The sequence below is a fragment of the Lithobates pipiens genome, unplaced genomic scaffold (assembly GCF_037356315.1).
Source record: "Lithobates pipiens isolate NorthernLeopardFrog02 unplaced genomic scaffold, aLitPip1_a1.2 Scaffold_3, whole genome shotgun sequence".
Taxonomy (NCBI): Eukaryota; Metazoa; Chordata; class Amphibia; order Anura; family Ranidae; genus Lithobates; species Lithobates pipiens.
In genome coordinates, this window is record NW_027507790.1 from 256,360,035 (window position 1) to 256,378,834 (window position 18,800).

The 18,800-nt window shown below is 45.5% G+C and overlaps 1 protein-coding gene across 6 annotated transcripts in view; it reads right to left on the reverse strand.

The window, feature by feature from the left end:
• SLC14A1 (solute carrier family 14 member 1 (Kidd blood group)) overlaps positions 1 to 18,800 on the reverse strand; it is an 86,677-nt gene that overhangs the window by 27,645 nt on the left and 40,232 nt on the right. The window lies entirely within an intron of this gene.

Consider the following 18,800-nt stretch of genomic DNA (forward strand, 5'->3'; position numbering starts at 1 on the left):
TGTAGGTAGGCCTTAACACCAGTCTGGCCAGGCTGTATTTGGAAGTTCTGCCTGGTCATGTGAGCGGAGAGGTGCACGACAGGCCAGAACCAGGTCTGGTTGGATGTTTAGGTATCAGCCTTCTCTGAGCCAATCAGTGGGAGTGCCGGGGCCCGCTGAGGATTCTGGGAAGGGGTACTTAAGGGGTGTGGGTAATGTGTCAAGGGAGAGGTGTTCGTGAGACCCGTGTGGTCTGTTCTGGTTCCGGGACTGGGGTGGCCCCGTGAGGGGTCCCGGTCACGGGGCGTTCAACATCCCGCAACATGTTCCTGTCAGTGGCCCCCGATAGACCTGCTTGGTATGGGGTAGAGATCTGTCTGTTCCCAAGTCTTGGAACCGGCTGGTCCGAGGCGCAGTAACTGAGGGAGGATTCAAAGTGTCCGGGTGTGCTCTCGGCTTAGAGGGACATCACAGCTCGTGGAAGTGACCGGGGGAGGACTCTTCGGAGGAGGTCTGGAAAGTGGCATCCTGAGAAGTGCCTGGTTACTGAGTTGGGAAGGACATTGACAAATTCAAATTTTTCCAGTACTATTGAGGAGACGGGAAACGTTCCAAGTACTGAGGAAAAAGGTTCCTGTTCACCCTTAGTTGATTGTTCAAGTTTGAGTCAACATGCTGACTGCCATGATCTCTGGCTATAGATTTGTTCAGCCTTGAAGTACCCAGCTGCGAGGGGCTACTCTCTGGGTGGAAATAGAGACTTTGCTAGACCTGCAGTTCAAGGTGCCTGAGTTCTTCACCCGTGCCCCCTGTTCCCTAAGAGACTGTGTTATTGAAAGTTCTTACTGCAAAATAAAACGTTTTAAAGAGGACTTCAACTGTGTCAATGTTCAAGTCGTTGGGTATCAACCCTGGGAACTCCTAGATGTGGAAGAGCAGGCCAAGAGAAAGTAGCTGGTAAGCCCATTAAGTCAAGGCTGCCCTGCAACGGGTTATGGCCGCTACATTAATATATATATATATATATATATATATATATATATACACACACACACACACACACACACACACACACACACACACACACACACACACACTCAGAGTGTGTGTGTGTATATATATATATATATATATATATATATATATATATATATATATATATATATATATATATATATATATACATACACACATACAAAAATTATAAGCAAACAGATCACGGGTGAGGATGGTTACTTTAATGGCCATTCAAACCCCTTTGTGTCAATGTGTGCACGTTATCAGGCCAAAATCACCTGGATATGTAAACTTTTGATCAGGGTCATTTGGGTAGTTTCTGTTGCCATTATAATTTAAAGAGAGTAAAACACAGTTGATTGATAATAAATGGCTTCAGCCAAACACTAACCATGAGTGAAAAAAAAGTTTGTGTTATCATTCATATTTAAAAATGGCCAAGAAATCATAAATTCTGCCAGGGTATGTAAACTTATGAGCGCAACTGTATACTTAACTTGTGTAAGCGTGCTATTATATATTACAAAGAAAAAAAAACACACACCACCACCCACACACACCACACATTTGAACAAACAAGACATACAACATTCTCTAAATAAGGCAATGGGTATGTGCATATAACTACCACTATTGATCGTGAAGGGCTCCAATAACTGCCATTCATCATACCTCTCTACCCTCCTGTATGTGGATGGATAGAGGCTCGGCTTCTATATACCAACACTGGGTCATTGTAATTGGTGTTCAGCCATGAATGTGCTAATTAAAAGTCAGACTGGTCCGATAAGGGTTAGTTACTGTAAGACATACTTTAACACCACATCACACCCCTTTTCATGCAATGTATCATCAAAAAAATAAATAAAAACAAACAAAAAAAATAAAATAAAAAAAATTGGACGGATTTTGAAAGAAATTTTCTTCTAGTTTTTGAAAGATGAATAGGAGGCTACCACTGTTTATAATATTGGAAAACAAAGGCGGGCTTGCTCCCATTTTTAGGGTTAATAGATTTTTACTAAGGCACTAAAAGAAAGGCACTCTTGTACATTAACAACGGTATTACAAAGGTTGCATAAATGGCTGAATGAACAAGGCATATTTTGCATAAACACAGTACAAAGCAAAAACGTGAGGTATAATTTTACTATGAGATAGAACAAGAGGAAAAATATAAGCGGGATAAAAGAAAAAAAAAGGCCAAAAGTCCAGCAATATTTAGAGTAGGTTGTTCCCATTTTTCGATTGGCACCTACTTCCAGCTGTAAAGACCTCCCTAAGATCTAATTCCTAAATATTCACCTTAAAGATTTACAATAGATTTAAACACATACCCCTGTCTATTTTTTAAAATAAAATGTACTTTAAATAAAAATACTTATTTATAAATAATATTTATTTTTTAGATTTACCAATTTATGTACATTTGGCAAAATAATGACCCACGCCTTTTTAAGAAGCCAGATTAAAGCTCTTATATTCTCCATAAAAGTTGTTGCCAGATCTAGGAGCACCAAATTAAGGGGGGGGGGCGCACTACAGATTTTTTTTCCCTAGCTATGAACTCCCAAAAAAAAAAAATATGTTTTCTCAACCCAAGCATATTAAAAGTACAAACAAAACTATGCAACAAAACACCTATGCAACATAACAGGTTTAATGCCTTGTTCTCTGGTAAGTAGAGGAGCAGATTTGTTATGCCACATTAGTTATGAGGACTTGATCAAAGACTTTGCAATAAAATAAAAAAAAAAAGGTAGAAGATAAAACTTTTTACACGTTAAATAAATATCAGGTAAAAGTTAATAATTTGCTTATAAGTTTAAAGTGTTTAATATTCATTCGCTATTCTAACACACCTGGGTGGGCTCTGAGCGCAATCCTCTGCATCTAGAGTCCACCCTATTTTGAAGCCTATTAGAGTCTCTAGCTCTAATCAGGTGGTGCATGAATAGGGGGTGGTGGCGCCCGTGTGCCCTTAATGGACGTGCCGCCCATCTAAAAGCAAAAACAAAAGTGTGGGGGAACACTAACACTACACAACCCTGAACACACCATCCCAAACGTGAAACATGGTGGTGGTAGCATCATGTCGGGGGGATGCTTTCTGCAGCAGGGACAGGGAAGCTGGTCAGAATTGATGGGAAGATGGATGGAGCCAAATACAGGGCAATCTTAGAAGAAAATCTGTTAGCCCTTGTACACACGGTCGGACATTCTGATGGACAATGTCCGATAGGACCGTGTTGTCGGATAATCCGACAGTGTGTGGGCTCCATCGGACTGTTTCCATTGGAGTGTCAGACGGACCAAGTTTTCCAGCTGGGCTATAAAATTTTCTGACAACATGATCCGATCACGTGTAGAGTGCCACGCATGCTCAGATCAAATTCCTAGACCAAAGCTATTGGCTACCAGCCTGAACGCAGTCCCGTCCTAACGAAATAACTTCATCACGTTAAGTACGATCGGATTTTCGGACAACTTTGTCCGACTGGGTGTATGCAACAGTTTCGGACAAAATCCGTCTGACAAAATCCGACGGATTTGGTTGTCGGAATGTCCGACCGTGTGTACAAGGGCTAAGAGTCTGCAAAAGACTTGAGACTGGGGCGGAGGTTCACCTTCCAGCAGGACAACGACCCTAAACATACAGCCAGAACTACAATGGAATGGTTGAGATCAAAGCATTTTCATGTGTTAGAATGGCCCCGGCAAAGTCCAGACCTAAATACAATTGAGAATCTGTGGCAAGACTTGAAAATTTCTGTTCACAGATGCTCTCCATCCAATCTGATAGAGCTTGAGCTATCTTGCAAAGAAGAATGGGCAAAAATGTCACTCTAGATGTGCAAAGCTGGTAGAGACATGCCCAAAGACTTGCAGCTGTAATTGCAGTGAAAGGTGGTTCTACAAAGTATTGACTCCGGGGAGCGCCATACTTCTCATATTTGTAAAAAAAAAAAAAAAAAAAAAATTATAGGTATTCATGTAGTTTGTGTGTGGGTTCACTGCTCCTATTAGTTTATCACATTTTGAAAGTTATAGCACTTTTTGTGCAGCAGCTGCAACCGTTGTTATTTATTTAATTATTTCACTTATACTTCAAGCACCAGTTTTTTGCAATATATATTATTAGTATGATTAGTGTTGTATTTTCTCATTGACAGACACAGCACTTCCTTATTCAGAACCATAGGGGTTATATTGCCCCCTACAGGAGTAGGACACTAGGCAGAAAGACTTGGCTACGCCCATGGGCATGCCCTCTTTGCTATAGGCCTTCCGTTTTTTTTTCTGCAGGAGTAAGGACCTGGCTCCCTGCTGGGATCTCTGGTCCTGGCAGTTTCTTTGTTTTTGCTTTTTAAGCTACTAATGGAGGCCCGTTCACGTGCCGAGCTGGAGGTCTGGCTGTGCTGCCTTATTGCTGACACTTGTGGATGCCACCGCAGCACTGTCAGCTTCCATGTTTCTTTCTCCTCCCGGCTTCACTGCAGGGGGAAATCAGTTCTTAGATCTGTGCCACATTCCGCCTACTGTTGAGTCCTCCTGTGTGCCGCCACCCCCCCCCCGCAAAGTGCTGCTGGCAGATGCTGAGGTCACACTTTTTTTTTTTTTTCGGATGGAGAGTATATAAATATGTAATTCACTGGCCCCTTCCTTTCCTGAATGAACACAGCGAGTGATCCCTACTGATCGCTCATGGGGGTTTATTTACTAAAGGCAAATAGACCGTGTACTTTGCAAAGTGCAGTTGCACTCTGTAAAAAGGAGTAGTTTCAGAGCTTAGTAAATGAGCAGAAGCTCCACTGACTTCCATCATCCAATCATGTGCAAGCAAAAAAGCAATTTTTTTTCCCTTGCAGGTGATTGGGTGTTTTTTGCAAAGAGAAGATTTGCCTCATTTACCAAGCTCTGGAGGAACTGCCCTTGCAGAGTGCAACTCCACCTTGCAAACTGCCCAGTCTATTTGCCTTTAGTAAATGAAGCTCACTGCGTTCCTTCATAACTGAAGCATAGTAAACCGTGTTTACTATGTCTCAGTTTGTGAACGAACAGGAAGCCTCCAAGCACTTCCCATTTATTCATCTGTGCAGTGCAACTGAGGCGGGAGGGGAAAGGGGCTGATGAATCTATGTGCTCTGTCCTTTTCTCTGGCTCAAATATGAGTTTAGACCCTAGGTATTTCAGAAGAGCCCCCCCAAAAAGGGCAATAAAAAAAAAGTAACATTTGAACGCCTCCTTAAATTTAGTAATATATATATATAAAAAAACAAAACAAAAAAAACACGCAATAATAAGTAAAAAAATAAATAAAAAATAAACTAAAATAAATTTAAGGACTCGTTCAAATGTGCTTTGTTCTCTGAAGAGCAGTCAGCATTTGGATTCTTCTTCAGAGAGCATTTGACGGGCAGTGAGGCGGCATATTTATTTCTCATCTCCTTCTTTAACCCGGCACCAGCCCAATTTTCATGTTGCTTTGGGGAGCTTCCAAAGAAGTGCTATTCTTTTGAATGGACCTTGGATCATTTGATATTTTTGAAGGGGGGGGGGGGTGTAAGGTAGGCTGTACGGGACTCTGATTGTACAGCAGCCCTGATCCTCATTCTTTTTTAAACAAAAAAAAAGTATATAGAAAAAAGAAAAAAAATTCTAATAAAAACACCATTTGAATCAACAGCACATAAAATAACAATATCCCATTGAGTTGGACACCGGGTGACATGTATAAAAACCTGATACAAATAAATACCACCACAGCAAACAAAGATCTGATAGAGGAAGAAAATAGATGACTTTTTGCTCTGCATACCGGTACAGGGCAATCCCAGGAATGAACACTACGTTATAGTTTTATAGACGGCTGTGCATATTTACCGTTCACACTCTATATTAAAGTTTACAGCTCCTGTTCCTATAAAAACACAGAGATAAGTCTTTACACTGTGTCAATAGTCAGAATTTTCAGTAAACAAAAAAAAATAAAATTAAAAAAAAAACAGTTTCTTACATGTAGAAAAAAGCAAAAAAAGGGAAGGGTAAAATGTACAGGTATATATATATATATATATATATATATATATATATATATATATATATATATTCAAATAATATATGAAATCATAAACAAATATGTGCAATACTTCAAATTCACATGCACGTGTGTATATGTGAATTAAACAAACATTCCACACCATTCCTGTGACAGTAAACACTGTTTAATTTACATTTTGCCTTCTCTTTCTGTATGTGGATGATGGAACTGTAGTTATTTTAATAATAAATAAATAAAAAAGTTCTATCCCCCAATCGATATACAGCTGCCACATGACCCAGCTCTCTCCCATCCTGTCTGCAGGGAAACATAAGTAGGAGGGGCTTCTAGTCCTCTGCTGCTGGTCACGTGTTCAAAACTAACCACTTGCTTACTGGGCACTTATACCCCCTTCTTGCCCAGGCCAATTTTCAGCGCTGTTACACTTTGACAATTGCACGGTCATACAACACCATACGCATATGACATTTTTATCATTTTATTCACACAAATAGAGCTTTCTTTTGGTGGTATTTAATCACTACTGGGGTTTTTATTTAGCAAACAGGTAATTTTTCTCCTTCATTAATGTGCGCTGATGTGCCTGCACTGATGGGCAGCACTGGTGGGCACTGATGGGCAGCACTGGTGGGCACTGCTTAGCAGTCCCCCTTACAAGAGTCGGCAATCGGCTTTATTTTTTAAAATAAATGATTACTGGCTTGTTTACATCATGTGATCAGCTGTCATTGGCGTGGTAAATTTTCCATTTTCCTGACCCCAAACATGGCAACATACATATCATACATAATGAGCGTATAATTTTGAGAGGGAGGGTTTAATGATACAAGCTTAGTCTTTGACAATAGACAAAAGCTTGGATGGTTTTCCTCCCAAACTCTACTGTAGTAAGAGCTGCTGGATCCACCCTGTAGTGTTTTGAGAACGTATGATGTCATGACCAGCTAGCCTCTTTACAGACTGCCTGCAGAGACAATCCTGCCCGTACCGCCCAAGAAGACGACATTACCCTGGTTGAGTGATGAGCTCTAACCACCTCTGGAGGATCCTTCCCGATTAATATTTTTTACTATCCAGGTCAAGGTTGTTCTGGCCAAGGCCACTTTCTCTTTAAATTTTCACGATGAAAAAGTCTGTCAGAACTTCTGAATGTAGAAGTAGCCTGGAGATAGGCTTTGAGGAATTTTGGAATGTCCAACTGGTGAAGATCAGCATCTGATTCCACTGGGAAGGCTGGAAGATGAAACGTCGATGCCACTTTTGGGACAAAATGATCCAATGGCCTCAGCACAACCCTGTCTGGGAAAAAACATGGAATAAGGTCGCCCCTGATTCTTGGAGTTCCGACAACCCTTCCCCCTGAAGTTATGGCTAATAGGAAAGCCATTTTTAAAGGCAATATCCCATAATGAACAGTCTTCTGTCAGAGTACAAGGAGGGTTTGCTAGAAAGTTGAGGACTACTGCCAGGTCCCATTGAGGGAACCCATTTCTCTTGGGAGGGTGTAGTCTAAGTACCACTCTCACGAAGTGCTCCACCAGCAGGTTTGCTGCCCATTTCTTCTGGGTAGAAGCTAAGGTGGCTAAAAATTGCACCTTAAGCGAACTGAGCCCCAAATCGAATCCGGATCACAGGAAAGACAGGATTTGTTTGGGTCACTAGGGTCAAACTGACATCCAGCTGCAAAGCTTGTGAACCTATTCCATATTCTGGAGTAGATGGCATTGGTTGACCCCTTTTTTGGAACTCTGTAAAGTTCTAATACCCTCTGGAGAACACCCTAACTCTTGTAACTAGGGATGGCCGAACGGTTCGCCCGGCGGTCGTTTCGCGGCGAATTTTCGGCTGTTCGTGTTCGCCGTTCATGTTTACTGTGTAAAAGAACTTTGACCTATGATGACACATCCATCATGGGGTACAGGACAGCCAATTGAGACATTACAGCACATGGACACTTGGACATTCCCCCCAACTTATAAATATACCCGATCCGGCGGCCATTTTACATTCTTTCTTCTGTCACTATAGGGAGAGGTTGCTGTGTGGAGCAGGGAGAGACTGCAGTGACCCAAATCGCTAGCTATTAGGTCCACAAAAGTTCTTTTAAGGACTGGTATCATGGTATAGGTGTTAGGTGTAGTTCAGGATATAGGCTTGAGGCACTGCTGTGCTAGTGATTGTTACAGCAGCCTGTCTTTTGTCAGTGTAGAGAGAGGGACAGGACGCTGTGTGCAGCAGGGACAGTCAGTTTAATCATTAGCTGTTACTATTAGGTCCACAAAAGTCCTTTTCAGGACTGGTATGGTAAATTAGTACAGGATATAGTTTTGAGTGCTATTCAAGTTATTGTTCCAGCAGCCTGTATTTTGTCAGTTTAAATAGGGACAGGCAGGAAGCTTTGTGTGGCAGTGAGGGACAGTCAGTTTAATCAGTAGCTGTTACTATTAGGTCCACAAAGGTTCTTTTCAGGACTGGTATGGTAATAGGCTTGTACACATATAATACTCTTTCTTCCAAATATAGAAAGAATATTATACTTGACTGCTGCCCTTCTGCAGTAGTCCTTTATGAGTATAGGGACTGAGGTACAGTCTGCTAATCATTCACAACCTACTAGTTCCACAAAGGTCCCTATAAGGACTGGTAAGGTATAGGATACTACAGTACATAGGGTTGAGTGAGGTACAGTCTGCTATTCCTTAAGGACTGGTATAGGTGCACTACTGCTGACTGCTGCCCTATTCTGCAGCAGTCCTTTATCAGTATAGGGACTGAGAGTTTTGTCACAGGGTCATTTAAAAAATGACAGGCAGAGGAAGAGGCAGGCCCTTCCGCAGGGGTGGTAGGGGTAGGGCAGGAGCAACAGGCTTGAGCCAAAATGGGAAGTTGCAGAAGGTGCGTTCAATTACTTTAAAGGACGCACCAGACTTGGTTGAATGGCTCACTCAGCCTTACTCTTCTGCACCCTCCTCATCCTCTCGATCTGCACCCTCTTCTTCACTCTCTGCTATGTGCACCCCCAAAGACACTACCACCAACAACACCACCACCACCACCACATACCTTCCGCTTGAGTCACAGGAATTATTTTCCGATCCATATCAAGACATTTCTGATGCACAGCCACTCTTGGCATTGGATCAGGAAGAGGAGGTAGCAAGAACCGTCACTCAGCAGTCTGACGACAGTACCCAGATCAGCCCAAGGAGGAGGTTGGTCCCCGGTGTTACTGCCTACTCCGAGATTTCTAATTATAGCGGTGGGGAAGGTGATGTCGATGATGACGTGTCTAGTGATGTCACATGGGTGCCCACAAGAGAGGAAGAGGAGGGGAGTTCAGAGGGAGATATGAACCAGCAGATAGGGAGGAGAAGCAGGAATAACTTACATTGCACAGGAGGGACAAAGCAGACTGCTAATGTATCAGGAGTGAGTCATCGACCATGTACGGTCACATCTGGCGCTCCCAGGATGCCGGCACATGGCATCAAGCAGTGTGGGCTTTTTTTAATGTGTCCGCTGCTGACAATAGCGTTGCCATCTGCAATCTTTGCAGTCAACGCATTAGTGGCAGTAAGCTCAACATTCACCTGGGGACGACCGCCTTAAGAAGGTACATGAGTAGCCATCACCGAGCCCAGTGGGAGCAACGGAACACACAAAGCCACACTCCAGGCTCTCACCGTCCAGCCTCGTCTTCTACTTCTCCTTCTCCTCTCTCCTCATAATTGTCCTCCACTCCACCTTCCATCACGCCAAGCTCACGTTTTTCTGCAAAAAGGCAGGCTTCCGTGGGCCTAATGTTCGAGCATAAAAAAAATGATGATGCCGGATAACCCTCTTGCCCAACGGTTGACGGCTGGCTTGTCAGAACTGATAGCCCGCCAACTACTGCCATATAAACTGGTGGACTCGGAGGCCTTTCGAAAATTTGTGCCCATTGGAACACCACAATGGAAGGTCCCAGGAAGGAAGTATTTCTCAGAGAAGGGCATCCCAGAGCTATATGGCCATGTTCAGCGGCAAGTGAATGTATCTCTGGCACACAGTGTCGGTGCCAAGATACATCTGGCCACAGACACGTGGTCTAGCAAACACAGGCAGGGAAGGTATATCACTTTTACTGCCCACTGGGTGAACCTTCTGACGGCCGTCAAGCATGTAATCCGTGGCACCCGTGTAGATTTGGTTTTACCGCCACGGATTGCATGCAGGCCTGGCTCTTCTTCTCCTCCTCCTCCTACTCCATCCCCCTCCCTCTCCTCCTCGGCTGACTCCTCCTTTTCTGCTGCTAGCGTCTCTTCTGCTGCGCCGCCCAAGCTCCCCAGAACCTATTCGACATGCCAGGTGAGACGTTGCCATGCCGTGCTACGTCTGTTGTGCCTGGAAGCCAAGAGCCACACTGGCCCGGCACTCCTTTCAGCTTTGCGTTCACAGGCAGATCAGTGGCTAACACCGCTCAATTTGACAGTTGGTAAAGTGGTGTGTGACAACGGTGCCAATCTGCTTAGCGCATTGAAACAGGGCAAAATCACGCACGTGCCATGCATGGCACACGTCTTAAACTTGGTCGTGCAGCAATTCGTTGTCAGGCAGGCAAGGAAAATCTCGGCCCATTTCAGAAGATCTTACACGGCCATGGCTCGCCTTGCTGACATTCAGCGGCGACACAATCTGCCGGTCAGACGTCTTATTTGCGATTGCCCAACGCGATGGAACTCAACCTTCTATATGCTCGATAACTGCACGTTTCTGCTGGAGCAGCCTAACGTCTACCTGTATGAACTCTGCGGCAGAACAGGTTCTGAGGAGCTGTTTTTTTTTCACTGCGCCAGTGGCTGCTCATGCGCGACGCATGCAGACTTCTGCGGCTATTTGAGGAGATCACCAAACTGGTCAGTCGCAGCCATGGCGCCACCAGTGACATGGTACCTTATGCCTTCTTTATGGAGCGTGCATTGCGTCATGTCATTGATCAAGTGGTGGAGGAGCAGGAGCGGGAAGAAGAGGAAGTCGCAATGCTGGATGAATTCCCAGGGGGGGGGCTACTCTATCTGAGACAAGTGAACAACAGGAGTCTGAAGAGGAGTCAGAGGAGGATGGAGTCGGGGCGGATGAGGAGGAGCAAGAAGAGCTTGCTTTAAACCTTTCTGGGATCCCTGTTGTGCGTGGATGGGGAGAGGAGAATGAAGAGGACGACATTATCCTGGATGATGAGCAGGAGCCAGGCCACCACACCGCTTCCAGTTTAGTGCAAATGGGGGCCTTCATGCTCCAGTGTTTTAATAGGGACCCCCGTATAAAAAGCATAAGGGTCAAGGACCAGTACTGGGTGGCAACGTACTTAGACCCCCGGTACAAACACAAAATGGTGGAAATGTTACCGCTGTCACAGAGGGCTGTCAGAATGGAGCACTTCCAGGCCTTGCTTCGAGAAATGCTGCATTCTGCTTTTGCATGCGCTGGCAGAGGAGCAATTCCCACTCCCAGAGAAGGAGTTGCGGGTACCAATCCAACAGCGCCTGCAAGAAGAGGCCGGTTTGAAGATGTGTTGGTGACTTCTGATATGAGGTCATTCTTTCAGCCGACCCATCGACAGGTGTCATCCGGATCCAGCATCAGGGAACGCCTAGACCGTCAGGTGTCAGACTACATCGGGTTAACGGCCGATGTGGACGCTCTGAGGAGTGATGAACCCCTGGACTACTGGGTGGGCAGGCTTGACCTCTGGCCAGAGCTTGCCCAATTTGCAATCGAACTGTTGGCTTGCCCCTCGTCCAGTGTCCTGTCCGAAAGGACGTTCAGCGCAGCAGGGGGGATCGTGACCGATAAGCGTACTCGCCTAGCTCACGACAATGTTAACTACCTCACATTTCTAAAAATGAATGAGGCATGGATCTCGGAGGAATTCAACACATGTGACCAGTAGACCATGTATATGTCTATAAACGATTTTTTTTATTCGAGCACACAGACCTTCTTTCTTCATTTGGCTTACTTCCTTGTCCAAAAAAAGCACATCGTACTATATGCCCGTACCCTCCTGTTTGAAGAGGTTGAGCGGTGTCATATTTCTACTGGGGCTGCTTATTATGAGGGGCTCCCACCATCCCTGTGCTATGCTGACATCCTCCTGGGGCTGCTTATTATGAGGGGCTCCCACCATCCCTGTGCTGTGCTGACTTTCTCCTGGGGCTGTACCTCTGCTGTGCATATTATGAAGGGCTTCCACCATCCCTGTGCTATGCTCATTATGAGGGGCTCCCACCATCCCTGTGCTATGCTGACTTCCTCCTGGGGCTGCTTACGGTGCAGGTGTCAGTGCTCTCTATTACGGTGCTGGTGTCAGTGCTGTATATCATGGTGCAGGTGTCATTGCTGTATGTCACGCTGCTGATGTCAGTGCCCTCTATCACGGTGCTACTGCCAGTGCTGTATATCACGGTGCTGGTGTCAGTGCTCTCTATCACGGTGCAGGTGTCATTGCTGTATGTCACGCTGCTGGTGATCATCTCCTGCACCCTCTTCTTTGCCTACCCTGAACTTCCCTCTCCTCCATTGCCTTCATGCGCTCCACAGTCCTGAATTGTCACAATTGCACATATAAAAAAAGAATGCTTGTAGTTGTCGATCCCAGATTCAGCTCATACATGTGTTATGTCATTGGCCATGTGGTGGGACTATGTTTGCACAGCTAGTAATTATTTTGTGGCTGCAAATTTGACCTGTAGGTTTGCAAAGTTCGCCTCCCATTGAAGTCAATGGGGCCCGCCGTGAACGTTATAGTTCGCGAACTATCGGCCGCGTTCGCGCTCCGTGTTCGCGAAACGTCCCATCGGAAGTTCGTCCATCACTACTTGTAACCCCTGCTTTACAATCTCCAGTCTGCCAAGGTCAGTCGTGATGGTTGCAGATGTAGGGCATCTCCTTCAGACAGAAGGAGATGAGGAGTCCCCGGCAGAGTGATCAGTGTACTCATGCTGAGATCCATTGCCAGAGAGACCCATGGTCTGTGAGGCCAGTAAGGAAAAACTGATGACTGTCAAAAATCTCCTCAGGGATTTCAGGATTAAAGAAATTGGAGGGAAGGCATAGGCCAGTTGCACAACCCAAGGATGGGTAAAAGGCATCTGTCTCCTCCACTAGCGGATGAGGGTAGCATGAGAGGAATTGGCTCACGTTGCAGATAGTTGAGGAGGCAAAAATATTCATCTTGCGAACACCCCCACTCATAAATGGGGTCCATGAATTGTCTGGATAGGCAATCTGCTTCTAATTTCTGACCTCAATCTGGGAGATGTTGTTGTGCCAATGTCATGATTGGTCCCACCTTTCTCAAAAGGGTAGGCTTTGCTTCCCACCTTGGTCGCTGTATGTAGGACACTGCTGTCGTGTTGTCCACAGGGAGCAGGACTGGGTGACCCTGTATGTGTGGCAGCAAGGTGGCCAATGCCATGAAGTCTGCTTGAAGTTCCAGAATATTGGAAACTAGGCCGAGTGGGAAATTCCCCTCTGCCCTGGATCTTGAGTTGTTCGCAGGTGGGCCCCACCTTGCTGTGCTGGCAGGGGATCATCGGAATACATGAAGCCATTGTCCCGAGAGGACTCATGCACTGGGATGCTGACATCACTGGTGCAGCCAATGCCTGTTGGAACATCTCCCTGATTTTGGAGAGTTTGAGGTGGCAAAAAAACTGAGGCCGCCTGAATTGGGCCCGCAGGTAGTCCATATTCTGTGTAGGCTCCAGCTGGCTCTGGTAATGCCTGTCCCTCAATGCAAAACTGAGGAACTGCTGGTATGACTGAAGGATCGGGACATGCTGATAGGCATATTGCAAGTCCACTGAAATCCTCCAGTCTCCTGGTTGAATGACCTAGATTATAGTATGGAGATACTCCATCTTGAGTCTATCCAGATGGATTGATTCAGCATCTTGAGGTAGTTCTGGAGGCTGCTGTTTGAACAACCAATAATGGCCTTGCGCTGCTGTGGACTGAATCCGCCATTTTTTGGCAGTGGTCTTGCTGGGTCACTTTGAGCCACCTGGCTCTAACTGCCTCCTGGGTGGGCCTGGCGTTAAAAGGGCTTCTGGGTATCTTGGGGAGCCGCAGGGGTCTTGGCTCTCTGCGATCTTACGAAGGTTGACTGTATACCCCTCCAGCGCCTTTTGTAGTCCTTGGATGGGCGAAGGGCTCCGAAATCCCAGTACCTGTTTGGTGCTCCTCTGGATGGTTGCCCCCTCTGGCATCTGGACCTTCGATCTTGGGGCAGAAGCCCTGATTTTCCTCCTGTAACCCTGGAGATGGTAGTCTCCAGTTTTTTTTTTGGCCAAACAGCGCCTTACCATCAAAAGGCAGTTTACAGCAATCCTGCTTTGGAGGATGGGTCAGCCGCCCAGGGTTTACTTCCTCTTTAATTAAATTCAATGGGAGCGCCTAATGTGTGTTGAGTTGCCACCTCATCCCTTTAAACCCAAACACCTTTGATTTACACAGGTTCTGAGGCTAATGCAATGCAGATAAGGCACCAAGTGAGTTTAATTACCCCCTTAATCAGCTACAGAACCTGTATAATTAATATGTATATGGGTTTAACCACTTTGTGCCCAGGCCAATTCTGACATTTCTCTCCTACATGTAAAATTCTCAATTTTTTTGCTAGAAAATTACATAGAACCTCCCAAACATTATATATAATGTTTTTTTAGCAAAGACCCTAGAGAATACGATGGCGGTCGTTGCAATTTTTTATCTCGCACGGTATTTGCACAGCAATTTTTCGAAAAAAAAGTTTCATGCTTTAAAAAAAAACAAAGAAATAAATTAAAGTTAGCCCAATTTTTTTACATGTGAAATATGAAGTTACGCCGAGTAAAGAGATACCTAACATGTCACGCTTCAAAATTGCACACGCTCGTGGAATGGCGCCAAACCTTGGTACTTAAAAATCCCCATAGGCCACGCTTTCAAATTTTTTACTGGTTACATGTTTTAAGCTACAGAGGAGGTCTAGGGCTAGAATTATTTCTCTCGCTCTAGGTTCGTGGCGATACCTCACATGTGTGGTTTGAACACTGTTTTCATATGTGCGGGGACTTACGTATGCATTCGCTTCTGCGTGCAAGCTCACGGGGACAGGGGTACTTTAAAAAATATATATATATTTTATTGTTAATTTTACTTTTATTTTTTTTAGTTTGACACTTTAACCACTTCAATACTGGGCACTTAAACACCTTCCTGCCCAGACCAATTTTGAGCTTTCAGCGCTGTCGCACTTTGAATGACAATTGCGCGGTCATGCTACACTGTACCCAAATGAAATTTTTATCATTTTTTTCCCACAAATAGAGCTTTCTTTTGGTGGTATTTGATCACCTCTACGAATTTTATTTTTTGCGCTACAAATAAAAAAATACCGAAAATTTTGAAAAAAAAAATGTTTTTTTTTGTTTCAGTTTCAAAACTTTGTAAATAAGTACGTTTTCTCCTTCACTGATGAGCACTGATGGGGCTACACTGATGGGCACTGATAAGGTGGCACTGATGGGCACCAATGTGGCACCAATGAAGTGGCACTGATAGGCGGCACTGATAGGCGACACGGATGGGCGACACGGATGGGCGACACGGATGGGCGACACGGACGGACACTGATAGGTGGCACAAATTGGCACTGATAGCTGGCACAGATGGGCGGCACGGATGGGCGGCACGGATGGGCGGCACGGATGGGCGGCACAGGTGGGCGGCACAGGTGGGCGGCACAGGTGGGCATAGATAGGCGGCACAGGTGGGCATAGATAGGCGGCACAGGTGGGCATAGATAGGCGGCACAGGTGGGCATAGATAGGCGGCACAGGTGGGCATAGATAGGCGGCACAGGTGGGCATAGATAGGCGGCACAGGTGGGCACTCAGGCGGCACAGGTGGGCATAGATAGGCGGCACAGGTGGGCACTCAGGCGGCACAGGTGGGCACTCAGGCGGCACAGGTGGGCACTCAGGCGGCACAGGTGGGCACTCAGGCGGCACAGGTGGGCACTCAGGCGGCACAGGTGGGCACTCAGGCGGCACAGGTGGGCACTCAGGCGGCACAGGTGGGCACTCATAGGCGGCACAGGTGGGCACTCATAGGCGGCACAGGTGGGCACTCATAGGCGGCACAGGTGGGCACTCATAGGCGGCACAGGTGGGCACTCAAAGGCGGCACAGGTGGGCACTCAAAGGCGGCACAGGTGGGCACTCATAGGCGGCATCGGTGTTATAGTAATGGATGCCAATCAGTGCCAAACAATAATACATGCCAATCAGTGATGCCCATTGTGGCCACTGATTGGCATCCATTATGGGCACTGATTGGCACCCATTGTGCTGACTGGCACCCTGGTGGTCTAGGGAGGATTATGGATTTTTATTACCTTTTCCCTGGTGGTCTAGTGGTGTCCCTGGTGGTCCAGTGTGGGCATCCTCGGGGGGGCTGTGCTGATAATCGACCAGCACAGACCCCCCCTGTCAGAGGAGCAGCCGATCGGCTCTCCTCTACTCGCGTCTGACAGACGCGAGTGAGGGAAAGCCGATCACCGGCTCTTCCCATTTAAACTGTGATCAGCCGTGATTGGACACGGCTGATCACATGGTAAAGAGTCTCCGTCGGAGACTCTTTACCGAGATCGTAGTTGCCGGGTGTCAGACTGACACCCCGCAACAACGATCGCCGCGATGCGCGCCCCCGGGGGCGCGCAGCGGCTCATAATCCTAATCACGTCATATGACGTCCGGTTAGGATTATGAAACCACTTTGCCGCCGTCAATTTGTAATAGGGCGGGCGGCAAGTGGTTAAAAAGAAAAAAAAAATGTGATCACTTTTATTCCTATTACAAGGAATGTAAAAATTCCTTTAAATAGGTGGTGAGTCGGTAGAAGCACCTGACGCCCTGTCCCCCCACCGCCCGTAAGAATGTTCAAGCGGTGGAACAGCCGCTATGATCATTCTTATGGTGTAGGGAATCGCTGACTGAAAAAGCCAATATCTGAATGATGTCTGTAGCTGCAGGCATCATTCCGATATAACCTCGGAAAGTCAAGGATGTCCCTGGATGCCCTCCCAGCGCGGTTTTAAAGGGATGAGGTAGCAACCAAAGATGTGTGACACGTGCATTTTAAAGTTTTTTTTCCAGCATGTTTGCACCTAGCAACCAGTCTCCTCCTCTTAGCAACCTCAGGCCTGTAAACCCAATGGAGGATTCAGGAGTGTCCATGTTGGATATGGAGACTTTGATCCACCTGGTGAGGGTCCTCTACAACCCCCCAGTGGTGCCCATTAGAAGAATGATAGTAAGCAGCACGGAGGCCTGGAAAAAAAAAATTGGCATGGCAGATATGGCTCAAGACACCACAACACTACGCAAGAAAAAACAGGAAGTAGATACAAAGACTAAACATGTTATGTCACAGAGGATACTGTATTCCATTGGCCAAAACAAAAAGGTTTTAAGCTTGTACACACATGAAAAAAGCTTCAAAAAGGTTTGAGAAAAAAGTTTGACATGGCTCAAGACACCACAACACTACACAGAAAAACCAGGAAGTAAATACAAGGACAACGACAGGACATGTCACGACGGGAGGGTATTGCCCAACACAAAAATGGCTTAAAACACACAAAGAACGCTTTAAAAACGCACAAAAATGTCCTTCTTTTGTCTCCACCCGCCTCCATTGTCCTGGTCATCTGTTTACAGGTCACCCATTTTATTTATTTTATTACAGGTACCTAATCACTTAAGGACCAGGCCTATTTTTGACACGTGTTGTTTACAAGTTAAAATAATTTTTTTTTGCTAGAAAATTACTTCAAAACCCCAAACATTATACATATATTTTGTTCAGACACCCTAGAGAATAAAATGGCGGTCGTTGCAGAACTTTCTGTCGCACCGTATTTGCGCAGTGGTCTTACAAGCCAACTTTTCTTTGAAAAAATACACTTTTTTGAATTAAAAAATAAGACAACAGTCAAGTTAGCCCAATTTTTTTTATATTGTGAAAGATAATGTTACTTCGAGTAAATTGATACCCAACATGTCATGCTTCAAAATTGAGCCTGCATGTGGAATGGAAACAAATTTTTACCCTTAAAAATCTCCATAGATGACGTTTAAAAAAGTTCTACAGGTTGCATGTTTTGAGTTACAAAGGAGGTTTAGGGCTAGAATTATTGCTCTTGTTCTACCAATTGCGGCGATACCTCACACACATGTGAACACTGTTTTCATATGCGGGCGCTACTCACATATGCGTTCGCTTCTGGCGGGACGGGCGCGTTTATAAAAAAAATCGTATTTATTTTACCTTTTTTTATTTTTACTTTTTTTATTTTTTTTAAAGTGTCACTTTTATTCCTATTACAAGGAATGTAAACACCCCTTGTAATAAAAAAAAAGCATAACAGGGCCTCTTAAATATGAGATCTGGGGTCAAAAAGACCTCAGATTGCGCCCGCTCTCCTCTCCTGTCTGTGTATGTTTGGGGGGGGGGCGATACCTCACGTGTGGTTTGAACACTGTTTTCATATGTGCGGGAACTTACGTATGCATTGGGGGGGGGGGGGGGGGGGTGTTAGTGCTGGCTTTGGACAGTGTTAAAGAGTGTAATACACACTCTCAGCTTAGACAACTGCAGCCAGCAACCCTGCTGGGAAGCCATAGTCCAGTCCAAATAATGTGTCTGGGTTTTTAGG